Raw genomic sequence first — 13402 nt, forward strand, 5'->3', positions numbered from 1 at the left:
GTGTTAATTAAGGAGAGAGCTATATGCTTCAGACGGGACAGGGCTTTCATGCCGTAATGGTGGAAGATGAGTTAAATGAAAGCGGCGTTTGGGCTTCCCAGCTGATTTCAGTATGTAGATTTTATTTTATAAGTAGAAATGAAATGCCGCCTTACATGGAGGGCACTCAAGTGCTGATAGAGGGCTGCTGTTAACAGTTCTGCTATTCATTAATATTTTTTTCATAAATTAAATTAAGTAGTACAGTTGTTTGCTGTTTGGCGGCTTTGTTTAATTAAACAGAAACAGCGCCGCTCGATTGAGAGCCTATAACTGAGTCAGGGACAGCCTAAAGGTTACATTTTAACCGCTGTACCTGTTAACGTGTGTCCTGTATAAGTGTCTCCTTAATGTAAGGCTGAAATGATTAGCCAGTAAATCGACTGGCGGGCTGTTATCTTTCTCAGTTTGATATTTAAGCGATAATCCACAGCAAACATCATCAGAATCCTTTAATATGTTTGTGTATGTGCTCACAAAAACATGCTATTTTCTAATAGTTTTAACATTTGTTGCAGTCCCGCACCACACAAGCACACTTTTATAAAAGACTCGGTTATATCATCGTCACAATTCTATATTGTTTCTTTATATTTTTTTCCTTCATAGAGCAGTTAAAGTGTCATTTTGTATCCTTCTCCCCTCCTTCTTTTGGCCTTTTTATTACTTCTCCACCAGTCCTCCTTCCTCTGTAGGACAGACTAGCGATTATATACCCTATCTTCCATCTTAGAGCTTATTAACCTTTTTGTTGGAATATCTGGAGCATAAAGACCTCATTAAATATTTACATATGCACTAACCACTATGAAAAATTAAGAAACCCAAAGTTTTATTAACCTGTGGTGATATAATGTCTACTCTTGGCCAAAAAAAGCGGGTCTTTTTTGCACATTAAAGCATTCTGTAGCGCATAATAATGTATGGTAAGAAGGCTCCCCGTGCATAGATTAACTCTGCTTTAATATAACATTAGGTTTCCCCTAAACTAGCTTTATTATAGAATTATGCTTTTCATACAAGGTGTGGAGCTAAGGGCAGGGGAGGGATGTTTTGCTTGCAGAAATAAAGCATTTGCGACAGTCTTTAATTATCCATGGCTCTGTGTGTTGCGACTTACATACGTGAGGGTTTCAGAAAAATTCTCATGCCCTGCATTTCATGAATATATTAGAAGCCGTAGTGTAAATACCTGTCCCTGCTAGCCACACTGACCCGCCATAGGTGCAGTTGATCCACAACACGCTCAAACTTTCAAATGGGACTAAGTGGCGTTCAATTATTCAAGCATATATTCAAGAAAGGCAGCATAATACTTACAATCATCTGCTCCCGCTACTCCACTCCTCTGTTTTGGATTGCGAGTAATACCTCACAGGAATGAGGCACTAATATCTCTTCACTGTCCCCTAAAATCACTCCCCTTTACTCTGATAGGTACTCAAGCACCCTGCTTCCCAGAGAGCTGTTACTTTGATTCTTTTGGTGGCGCATGCGGAGCCGGCTATGCTTCAAACCTGCATACCTGCAGGCACCTGCATGTCACCGGTGCAGTTCATCTGAAGGGAATTATGATTATAATTTCAAAGCAGGAACCGAATCTTATCATCAGTGTCAAGGCCAGATAGAAAGACAGATAGACTGTAATGTAATGTGGTGGCATATATTAAACTATCCAGCAGAATAAAAATTGCCTGCACATCAGGCAGTTATAACATTGTGCTGGCAATGATAATACAGTTAAATAATGTATCAAATAAAAGTGACAGGAAACAAAAACTCACATTTTTATTCGACTACATGCTGTTGACCATAATTGTTCTTGTGGTTGGAAAAGAGAGCTTGACTTTAGATGTTTAGATATTTAAGTATTGTAATCGTATATTAGTCCTTCTCTGCATAATATATGATATAATCTTATAAATTTAAATCTTCAACCATATCTCCAGTAGATGCTGCTTAAATTCTCCAAAGTTGGACTTTACTTTATTGCTGTAAAAGATTTAGATGTGTCTTGCCGTAAGAAAAATGGAAGAAAAAAGTCAACGGTCAGAGAAGGACACCGGTGCGGTAAAGAGTTAAAAAGACAGAAAAAAAGAATTGCAATTACAACGCATGATGAAAAGCTTGGAGAAACAATCTGGGAGAGGAACATGGAAAGTGAGAGATGAGATGCGACTGAGAGCTGTAAGTTGTAGGTGTTAAACTTTGATGTCTCTGGCGAGTGAAGCAGTAAAGTACAGTACAGTGTGGTCTGTGAGTAGCTGTAGTTGGGGGGGGGGGGGCAGTAAAAGAGGGGTAAAAGTAAAAAAAGAGTAAAAGACAGGAGAGGCGAGCCATACATAGTTTGAGTGAGACACAGCAAGTTAGGGGGTGCAGATAGTTAGATTGCGAGAGAAACAAGAAGGTTATCCATGATTTAACGCCTGTGGGGCCCTGAGATGAGCTTTTCCAGTTCAGGCTGCTGTGATTGCTGGCTGGTGCTGACTGAGGCTGGGGCCTTTCAGATCATTTCATCATGGAGCGCCTAATGAGGCCTGGGCTCACTCCCCGAGCACGGGGGGCTCCAGACACACCTCTGATGGAGAGGCTCCAGCATCTACCAGCAAACACCATCAGGTCCTGCGTAAGGAGGCTAGGAAAGGGGCACTTGGAGGGAAGTGGTGGTGGTGGTGGGTGTTGCTCCAGGGTGCGCTGAGAGACCCACTTTGTCCCGAGGCTGTGTGAAAAGGTCACTGCCCGTGAGGAGCGCCCACAGGCCCCCGCTGCAGGGCGTCTGCAGGGAGAGTTGTTTTTGTTCAAACAGGAAGTGGCAGGTTAAGAGGAACATGTCCACCGAATCTATGTCTGCTGTTTGCTCGTGAAAGCAGAAGTGGGAGCTTTTGTTTTTTATGTTTTGGAGTTTGTCTGGGCGACTCTGAAAACACGCTGTGCCAGTTATTTTAGGTTACACCTTAGATGTCTCTCAAATTTATCAGGCAAATAGTCAAGGACTGTGGGACATATGTGGCAGTGTGGGTGCTTCTCTAATGAGAGGCGGCTCTTGGGGATATGAAAGGCAGAGCGGTAGGGGCGGGTGGCAGGGGGTGGGGCAGCAGACTGGTGGAGCGACCTGTCTGTTCACCCCGGCTCTGGCCTTTGTGCAGAGTTAATGATGCCACTAATATGTTCTTTAAAGACCACACTGTGATTCATGGCTTTCATTAGCCCTGTGTGCCAGGGTGTCTTTCTCTCTCACTCTCGTTCTCTTTTCTGTCGCCCTTTTAATGATGGCCTGGAGACGAGGTGGCACGCTTGACCCTTAATCATACGAGTGAGAGGAGGCTGGGGCGAGTGAGAGGCGGTGATGAGATGGGAGGTTTTGGGGGAAAAGTAAGGGGTCTGAGGAGGAAGAAGAAATCAGATGGTTGTTCTTCATAATCTAGCTCCCTGGGGCTGGTTAAGCACAGCTCTTCTGCTTGGGCAGGGCAGTGTAGTGTCCAGTATATGTGTGGGCTTACAGGGAAAAGGCATCACTATCTCTCCTTCAGGTTTATCTAAAATATCACTGAGCCAGTAAAATTCCTAAAACTCAGACTTTTCACCTCTGAATATAACAATAGGCTAAACCTGATGTGAGCAGATTAGTAAGAAAAAACCCATCTCCTATTTAAAGATAATGATTTTTCATTCGTTGAGGTTTTGACATAAGCTCCAAAATAATATTATTATATTATATGTTATAGAGGTTTTAAGGAAATTCCTAGATTTAGGATCCAGCATGTCTCCTCATAAAATACTAGTCCAGCTAGGCTAGTTGGAGGGTGGTTCTCAGAGTTTATTTCTATTTTCACTGTAGCTAACTGGCTGGCTGGTTTACACTGGCATGTTTTTTTCCTCAGTATTGTACGTAATTTTTTGTTGTTGAGGTGCTGAACATGGGAAAAGTTTGCATAGAGTAGCTAGCTAGATTACTATCAAGTGGTGACCTCTGGGATAGAAAACAAAGGAAAATAAAGGACTAAAAACTGCAAATAAATTAGAGGTGTCTTAAGGCTGGCCCTTTGTATTGACGCTTAAATATTTCAATTTTTATTGAGCTGCTTTAAGTGACAAATGGGCTGCTAGCTGCCTTCAAGAAGTCCCTCGCTAATATTTTGGTGAACTGAACATCTTGATCGTGTTTGGAGCTTTGGTGCCTTTTTTAAATACAGTTATTTAACAGATATTTTGGCATGCTGTATCCAGGTTTTCCTAATAAGTAAGTATTATTTTATTTGGAGTTTAGCAATAATTCACTGTATGTGATACAACTATGCAGTCAAGGTATGCTAACCAAGCTAGCATTAGCTGCTAACTTAACACTATACCCTTTCTTCCAAATATGGAAACACAGACTGTATGACTTGTCAGTCACAAGTCATTTGCCACTGAGCACACCAGAGATAAGTGTCCACTTTAATACCCTGTATCACTAATTTGCAGTATGACCCAAAATGAGCAACTATCACCAAAGGAAAGTGTTTACAGTGACCAAGGCTGAAAGCCATTTTCCTTTTTCTTCGATCAGTCTTTTTTCAGCCGCAGCTCTCGCCATCTGGTGGCCATCAGATGGAGTGCAGGTCAGAAGTCAAATTGGCTTCATTTCCTTTCTTTCTTTCTTCTTTTATGTCCATGTTTTATACTGTCACTTGATGTGCATACAGAAACCAATGGGTGAAAGCCCCCATATTTAATATATAGTCTATGCAAATTTTGCAAGATTGTTAGCTTGGTCATTAACAGGGTAAACAAATAGGAGAGTTTAATGAAAATATTACTTTTTTTAAAATCCTTTTTTTTTTACCATCTAATTACAGGAAGTGGATGGACTGGATGGTGCAACAGAGTCAATAAATCCATTTCTGTCTGAGATGCACCAGTTCTCTTGTTTCCTCAAAGGTAAACAACTCACTATTCATCACTACGGTTGAAATTGATTCAATGAATTTACACCATGGATACATTTTTTGTGACAAAAAACGATATTTATTGGCAAATTTATTGGCTTTTATCTCATTTCAAAGGGGACACTAAGCAAACGATAAAATCTGGCTCAAGTGCCCCACTGTAATGGTCACTATTTACAGATGTAGACCTTTGACCCAGTGCACTCAGAGCTGTCGGACATGCACGCAATTGTTGTCTTGTGGCAAGGACGGATTTGATGTGCTGAATTTCCTTGAACATGGTTCTTTTGTTTACATCTGTATATCCTGTTTTTGACCCGGTCTCTCTGTTTTTGGGAGGTCTGAAAAGGTCGTGCTCGGTGGGGGGGCGTTACTGGAGCGCACTGGTCACATCCTGCAGCTGACCTCGGGACTTCCATTCTTGTGTCTTCTATTTGCGTCTGTGGAGCCCTCAAGCCAAGCCAGGCTTTTACTTAATTTGGGAGCACATACAGGACTTACCTGTGTTTCCTCATGTGGAAGGAAGAGTAAATGTTGAAAGGGGTTTAAAAAAACTTCTCTCCTGTCCGCTTGAAAAGATTGTTACAGACTCTTGGACCATGTTAGGACTCAGGGAATCGCAGGATGTAGTGTTACTTGACCTTAATAATGGCTTTGTTGAATGTGATGTTTATTAAATCATAGAAATAAGGGCTAAATTTAAGATTTAAGAAACACCACCGAGATTTTCTCTCCTCTTTGTGATAGGCGATGACATGAGCAAAACTTAAAGTCATCTGAAGCAACGCTGCAGTCATAGCTGATGCTTGAGTTGTCTGTGAGTCTTCGCGTGTGGCCTGGGTGAGTATGTTCACAGTGGGGTAAACAGAGTATCTATCACCTCCAGCTGCCTGTTGGTAGGCAGATAAATAAATGATAAATAAATTACACGCGGACATTCTGTACTTGAGCTTGCTTTGCACAGAATTACAGTTGTTTACAAGTGTGTTGGGGGACCTGGCAGGGAGAGCCACGTACGTCTCTCCATCATGTTGTGCTGTTTTAGACCACTGACACCGGGGATAATTTCAATAATTTACACTCTACGTGATTCTAGGAGACGCCTTGTGTGTTGCTTTTTAAAAATGTAAAGCAGGCCATGTTAGTCCCTGCCTACCGACCGCAACCTCCAAGTTCAGCACACTCACAAACATAACATGGCTTTGGACCAGCACCCTGATGATGAAGAGCAGATGTTTTCCCCAACTGGGGGCATGCTCTTAATGCTTCTATACCCTCCATCCTATAAAAACTATCACCACCCCCTCCTCCTTTTTTCTCTTGCTTTTCTGGTCTCTATCCAAGCCATCCATTTTTCGACAGAGTAAAGACAGATTAGGGCCTAAATCCTCCGCAATTTGGGTCACGGCCTTTTGTGTGCTCCACACGGTGTGAGGAGTGGCGCACAACTGGCCCCCCATTTGCCAGAGATCAGGGGGTTAGGCCGGCCACTGATTGAGGGGGAGCCACAAACTGCGACCATGTTTGGAGAAATAATGAGATGGAATTAAGAGAGAGTCTATAGTGCAGGCCTGGGTGTCACAGAGAGGAGGAGTGCTGGAGAAATTAAAGAAAGGGCTAGAGGTTTCATTGTGAGGAGACCGGTCAGCAGAGGTGTGTGTCAGCAGGAAAAGGTACATTTGTGACCCTCTGGATCCTCTCATTATACCTCAATTCTGCACAGAAATGTCTGGCTCATGCATTTTTGTGGCATTAGGCTACATAGCACTATAGCAGGTGGTGGCTACCAATCACAAGGTCTGTGGATCAATTCTCTAGTCTTCATGTCGAAGCATCCTTCGACAAGATGCTGCACTCTGAGTCGCCTATGTGGGGGTGTGTGCGCAAATGTTTGCACACTTTTCTTTTCTACCAGGAGACCAATCCAAGCTATCACAGCAGCACAGCAGTTGTCATATTCTAACATGTTGCTAACTTAGCTCACAATATTAAGCAAATTAAACAATTAATTCTCATGTATGTCAGTTAAACGCTAATTGTGTATGTTTCTATTCATTGTGGACCCTAAAGACTGAAGTCAGAATAGTTGAGTAGTTTTTGGCCCAGGCAGTTTGACGCTTACAATTCTGATATTAAGACCAGGTTTCTGCAAATAGAACAGGAAATACCCTCAAAGAAATCAGCACATGGTTGCAACAATGCCTCTACTCCTAACTTCAGTTTCATCCGTATTACCATCTCATCCTCAGTTCAAAGCAGCGCAATGTTAATGAAGGTTCCCATGTACAAAGAGAAGCTTATGTAAATGTTACCTCTCCAGATGTTCCATATCTCTCAGAGCCAGAACTGCACTTAGCCGCCAGCCACATACTACCAGTTAGCATTTAGACAAACCTTTGTACCTTCACTTGCCTATAGGGCCTATCAGATCGTCGTACCCCCGAAAATCAATATCTGCTGCTAATGAAGTTTAGCCACACATTTTAATGAAGGACCCAATTTGCATTTGAAAGTAACGAGAGGGGAAATGGGTTCATTTTCCCCCATATCTTATTTAGTATGTACGTTTGAGCAGAAAGCAATGCGCCAGTTTGTTGTGTGTGGTAACATTTGTCCGATTGTGAGGGGGGTGTTGAGGGTTATTTTGATTGGTTACTGTATACACGCTGTTATTGCGTGTCTGAAAAACTCAGTCGATGCACGTGTTTGTGTGATAAGCTTAAATAAAATCAAGCACGTTGAATCTGTTGGAAGTTTAAGTTGTTGAAGGCAATGGACATTACATGTCTGATCAAGCAACTGTTCTGCAGCAAACAAAGTTAAGCTAGCACTGGCCAGATTTTGAACCTTTCTACTGTATCCTGCTTGTTTATGAGTATTTATGAAAAGTTTCTCTGCTTTATGTGTGCGTTTAAAGCCTGATTCTGACATGGAAATACCTGTCTATCGGCTGCTGTCCGTGTTAACCATGATTTAGCTTTCTATTACGTTTTCTGAATTTATTTATCTGCAACTCATTATATCTGCAAACGTGAAAGTGGAGAATAAATATCAACTGGCTAAACTGGAATCGCAGAAACACTGACCATTAGCCCCAGAGGTTAAATCAGCAGACTAGCTGATGGGTGTTTTATGACCCGCTTCTATTGTGGGACGAATGAGAATCTAAAGATCATAAGTAACCTGTGTAAAGACAGTAGTGCTGTATTTAGACTGTAATTAGCTCAAAGGAGGCGAGCAGCTTCTCATGAGTCTCTCTCCGCTCGCTTTTTTCTCCTCCACAACAACGTCCGTCTGTTTAATCTCTCCTCCACGACCGCGAGCGTCTACTGCGTGCGTCTCTAAACTAAACTGGCTTTAATCCTTATTTATCTTGCTGCTCTACATGGATCATCACACTCCCAACCTGTGTGTATTTTTGTTAGAAGTTAAATTGCTACAGTAGAAAGGCTGAAGGCTGTTTTCTTTTTTATTTCTTCCTTCTTCTTCTTCTTCTTCTTTTTTTTAAAGTGAAGCCCAAATCCCACATTTAAGAGGGGCAATAAATGGTGGTTAAGGCCTCCAGACTGAGGACTTGATGATATTCAGATAAACAACCTGCATCCTGCACAAACGCTTGCGTGTTTTCGGTGTAATCCTCTTTTAAAAAAACAGGCGCTTTGATATGTGTTCTTGTGGGAGATTTTCTCCTGGACCAGGTGAAACATTAAAGTCTTATCATTTCACTAAACAGCTGCAGCTCACCTCAGGCTACGTTGCTTTATTTTTTCTTTGTTTTTGTTTTTTTCTGCCCCGTTTTATCTGTTTTTCTATGTTTGTATGTTTTTCACATTCTTGCTTTGCATGTACTGGATCTTGAGTGCATTAATCACAATTTACAGCACAATTTAGCTGTGCTTTTTGAATAGTTTATATCAGGCTGTAATGACCCCATCAAAGGTGATCATCACTGTGGCAGTTCACATTTAGACCAAAAATGAGGGGTCAAAATTTGCCAAATGCAGCTCAGTAGAAATGCAATAAAGCCACTAAGGACCGCTGTTCTTCACAGATGGGCATCCTCGTCTCCGTCAGTTAAAGTTCTCCGCGAGCAAGCGCACATTTGTATCGTGTCACACTGCGTTCATGACCCTTTTCTACTTGAGCGGCTCCTCGATCATGAAAGCCAACCTGCTCGTCTTATGTAAATAACAAGGCTGAGTCTCCGGCGTGCCACACTCGGTTAGAATACTGTGAGATCTCCGCAACAATTTTCGCGCTCTCCCCTGTCGGCAAAGTGTGCCACAATACCAGCTGCAGCAGGAAGGCAACTTAGCCTCCAGCAAGACTAAAGTGTGCATCAGAGTAAAACAGTTGTTTACTTTGTTTGAACTGCAGTATCTCACCCACGGGAGAGCGCACACTTGAAGTTTCGCGTCTTTCACTCCAAACTTGTGACGAAGGCCTGGATGAATAACAGTGTCATTTCTCTACCTCACCCCCCCCACCTCACACCCCTCCATCCTCCCTTGTTCTCTTGTTGTCTTCTCCTCCACATTCACTCTATTTCTTTTACCACCCCAGCCCGCGAGTGCCACCGCCACCCTTCTTCCCCTTTGCGCTCCCCTCGAATTATTCATAAGCTCTTTTAAATTTTCAGCATGCGGCAAATTTATGGTGACACGCAAACTACATTATGTTTTTTCACCCCCTTTTTTTTATGAACTAACAGCACTGCTCATTTCTCTTTAATTGCACAGCAGTTGGGGACACAGATGCACACAGATGCGAGTGCAGGAGGAGGGTGATGTGAGAGGAGGGAAAGTGGAGATTAAAAGACAGCAGAGGCGAGGATTGTGTAACTTAGTTAAAGTCATGAGGCAGTGGTCCTAAGTGACCTGGCTCAGATGGAAGCGCGCCTGTGTGTGTGTGTGCTTATGTGGATACAAGAGAAGGAGGAGTGAGAAAGGGCCGATGCGGTTTCTCTGGTTTGCTTCTGCTTCAAATCCAGTTCAAACTAACACTACATCTGAACATCTGTTTTAAAGTTCCTCACAGAAAAATAACAATGACTGTACTGGAAAAACAGTTCGTACAGCTCCAGATATAAATGATGAACTCAACATGCCGTGAAGTTTTTCCTTCGTTGTGTTCCTATGCTGAAAAGAGTTTTGAGTGTGTGTGTGTGTGTGTTTATACTTTACTGACCTTTTCCTGACAGCGTGCCTTCAGTGTATCTAGAGCAGTCTGAGTACATGTGAAAGCAACACTTTATTTTAACTGCTTGTGTTATTTCTTCAGATTTTTTATTGAGGTATTTGGGAAAACTTCATTAAGTCGTAATGTGAAAAGTACTGTGCTGAAGTCCTGAGTCCCTCTTCATTTCTTTATATTTTGTTGGGAAAATGGGAAATAAGTCCAGCAACTTACAAACATGTGACACCGAAAAATAAAGTTGTTATCAGTCAGACACTTTCCAGATTGTATTGCATCCTGGATCAAAAATTGAACTTTTCTGCATTCATAATTCCATTTTGGCAACATTTCCGACACCACAGGCTGAAATGTTGTCCCAGAACATGTAGATAGACACTTGCTGTTGTACCTCTCTCTGGACCTCCTTCATACACACTGATGATGAATTCAATCAAAACTTTTTCATTTGGATTCATGACTCCATCAGACCTGTTGCGGCTGATTTTCAGTCAGGTTCTTGTTACTTTGGCATGCCTCAGACTTTTCTTTCTGTTTCCCTTCCTTATGAATTGCTTCTTGACAGCCGCCCTTCCACTGAGACCATTTCTGCTGAGGCTTCAGGGAAAAGTAGATGGATCAACTAAAGGTCCAGGTGCATCTCTCAGGTCTGTCAGGTTTTTTTCTAGATTTTTTTTTTTCATGTTTATGCCTACCACTTCCCTTTGGTGGTCCACTTGTTCAATTTCCTCAGTTCTTTTAAGGACACACTGCACACCATGTGATATGCCAAGGTTTCAGCTAATAAATCTTTGGGAATCGCCTTCTTGGTGCAAAAATAAAATTATATGCCTGTCAAACTGTCTTAACTTTGGGATTTTTCATAGATTCAACTAAAGAAATGGGAACAAATGATATGTTTTTGCTAAGGGCTGCTGGTTAAAAGGTGGCTAAAGTTTAAAAGTGGTTCTTTGCCAAGTTGTCTGTTATGTGTAGACACAACACTGGTTCATGCCTTGAGTTAGGTGCCATTTTATGCTTGACTGATTCATAGATCAGTGTTAAGTGGCTTAACAAAGAAAAAATAGTCCTCAAAAAATGGTCAGGCACAAGGACTGAACAAAAAATGAGTGAAAAAGCAGCAGATTTGCATGTTCTCATATCCATTAGATTCATACCAGGAGCCTTCTGGTCACAGCTCATATATTACAAAAAAAGAAAAGAAATTGAATCTAAAATGCGATCTGCACATGCACAAAGAAAAAAATTATTGCATATAAATATAAACAGCAAGCTTTCATTACCCATTAGTTATAGATAAGTGGAAAACCTTGGCTTCTCAAAAGGGAATGGCCTCAAAACAACTAGATATACAATTAAATCTTGTGTCTTCCCTGGATGATTTTATCTTTATTATAATGGCTATTTTTCTATATTTGTGGTGCTTTTGCTGATCCTTGAAGCATCTTTTTTAAACAGTTGTGTCCATTTTGACTTGTTTTTTTTTGGGGGGGGGGGTTGCTTCGTTGTTTTGTAGTGTCCAAAAACAACCTATCCAGTTCTCTTTGAGCTTAATAGAGTTGTAGCACTGACTGAACAGCGTCAGTCTGGGGATGCACAGAGCAGCACAGAGGAAAGATCCAAGCAACAAAAGATTATTGATTGGAGAAAGAAACAGAGAAATCTTTTTGTTGCAGATCAGGCTGAGGTGTCCATATCGCCCTACTCGATCCAGTCTGTTCTTATCTTGATGAACACATCTGTAAGCAAGTTTGCACGTGTGCCAGCATGAAACCATAACACGTTAATTTGTCCTCAAGAGAAATGTGAATTCAAGACAGCGCGCAAATTCTCTAGCATCATTCCTGAAACACACACGCACTCCCGGATTACCACGAGGGGTTAAAAAGACCAGATCAGACCGTAAAGTGTCACGTTTGTAACAGTCAGACAGCGCAAGAGATCAAAGCTGTACAAAATGTGTCAGATTTCGTGTGCGTGTGGATGTTTGTCTGCGTGTTTGTGGCAGGCCGGAGCTCTTCTTGTCACTTTTTTTTTCCTTTTCCATTCCCCCCCCCCCCCCCCCCCCCCCCGAACAGAAAATACATAAATTATACCCGAAATCATCGCCTATGATTGAAGAGGCTCCGAAATGGAGGAGTGAAGAGCATCGCCAGATGAAGTGAAGTGTTGAAAGGAGTGATTATTTTTGCTTCACTGAGGTCTTATTTTTCAAAGTGCCACTAAAAGCATGAGAGACTTGTGTCACTTTGCACTGGGAGGATGGAGGAGCTGAAGGGTGATTTGATAAGAGATGAAAGAAAGGTAGTGACACCCCGGCCACCATATTTTTTTCTTTCTTTCTTTCTTTCTTTCTTTCTTTTTTTTTCCAGACCTTTGCTCAAAAGCCCGATACTTCAAGTGGCTCCAATCATATTCTCCATGAGGCAGTGCGATATTTATGGCCAAGTGCCCACAGCTAAAGCTAATATTATGAGCTTCCACAGTGCCATCCATATTGTTTTACCTCCCGGTTGCCTGCGGTGAGGAACAAATAAAGTGCCTGACGCTGTAGAGTGGCACTGGCAGTCTTGGCTTTCACTCCTTTAGCAGGTTGGAGAGTAGGCTGGGCTGCAGAGAGGGGAGAGACGGGAAGAAAGGGGGCTGTCACTTTAGGTTGGGTAATTTTTGATGTGCACGTCAAGGCCTTGACAAGGGGAATGTGGCCGGCTTGTACATTAGAGTGAGGCTCACAGGCAGCGCAGCACTGGGGACAGGTAGTAATGCAGTCCCAAAGAGTGCTGCTCATCTGCTCGCACTATGTACTTGTCTGGTGCCACACAAGGATGCCCCCTGTCGCCCTGGCTCCACTCCCCCCATCCCTCTGCAGAAATGACTTTAGTCAGTGAGGGAAGAATCCATTTACAATGTGTGCTTTATAACATCTCCTTGACAATGCAGTAGTGGATTAGAGACATTTGTGATGAATCTTTTATAAAGACTCTCCCCCCCCCCCAATCTTTCTTTTCCATGTGCACAGGCTTTCTGGGTCCTGGTGCCACATGCACATGTGTCTGTTCGGATGTTATCGCAGATAGGGAGAGGAGATAGCGATGGGTTCTTACAAAAAAAGAAAGGGAAAAGGGGGAGAGTGACACAGAATCGTCAGAGTGGGGCATTAAAATTTATCTGCAAGTCACACTGGCTGCCATGATAGCTGGCGTGAAACTTTCCTTTGAAAATGAACGTCACTTGTCCTCTCC

The 13402-nt window shown here is 42.3% G+C and overlaps 1 long non-coding RNA gene across 1 annotated transcript; it reads left to right on the forward strand.

Annotated features, from left to right (window-relative positions):
• The first annotated feature begins 3143 nt into the window (after nt 1-3143).
• Nucleotides 3144-12463, forward strand: LOC120728753. The gene is made up of 2 exons (XR_005694779.1): nt 3144-4959; nt 5715-12463. It is a non-coding gene; the product is annotated as an uncharacterized LOC120728753 (long non-coding RNA).
• Nucleotides 12464-13402: the final 939 nt, after the last annotated feature.

This window comes from Simochromis diagramma, unplaced genomic scaffold (genome assembly GCF_900408965.1).
Source record: "Simochromis diagramma unplaced genomic scaffold, fSimDia1.1 OVJJ01000302.1, whole genome shotgun sequence".
Taxonomy (NCBI): Eukaryota; Metazoa; Chordata; class Actinopteri; order Cichliformes; family Cichlidae; genus Simochromis; species Simochromis diagramma.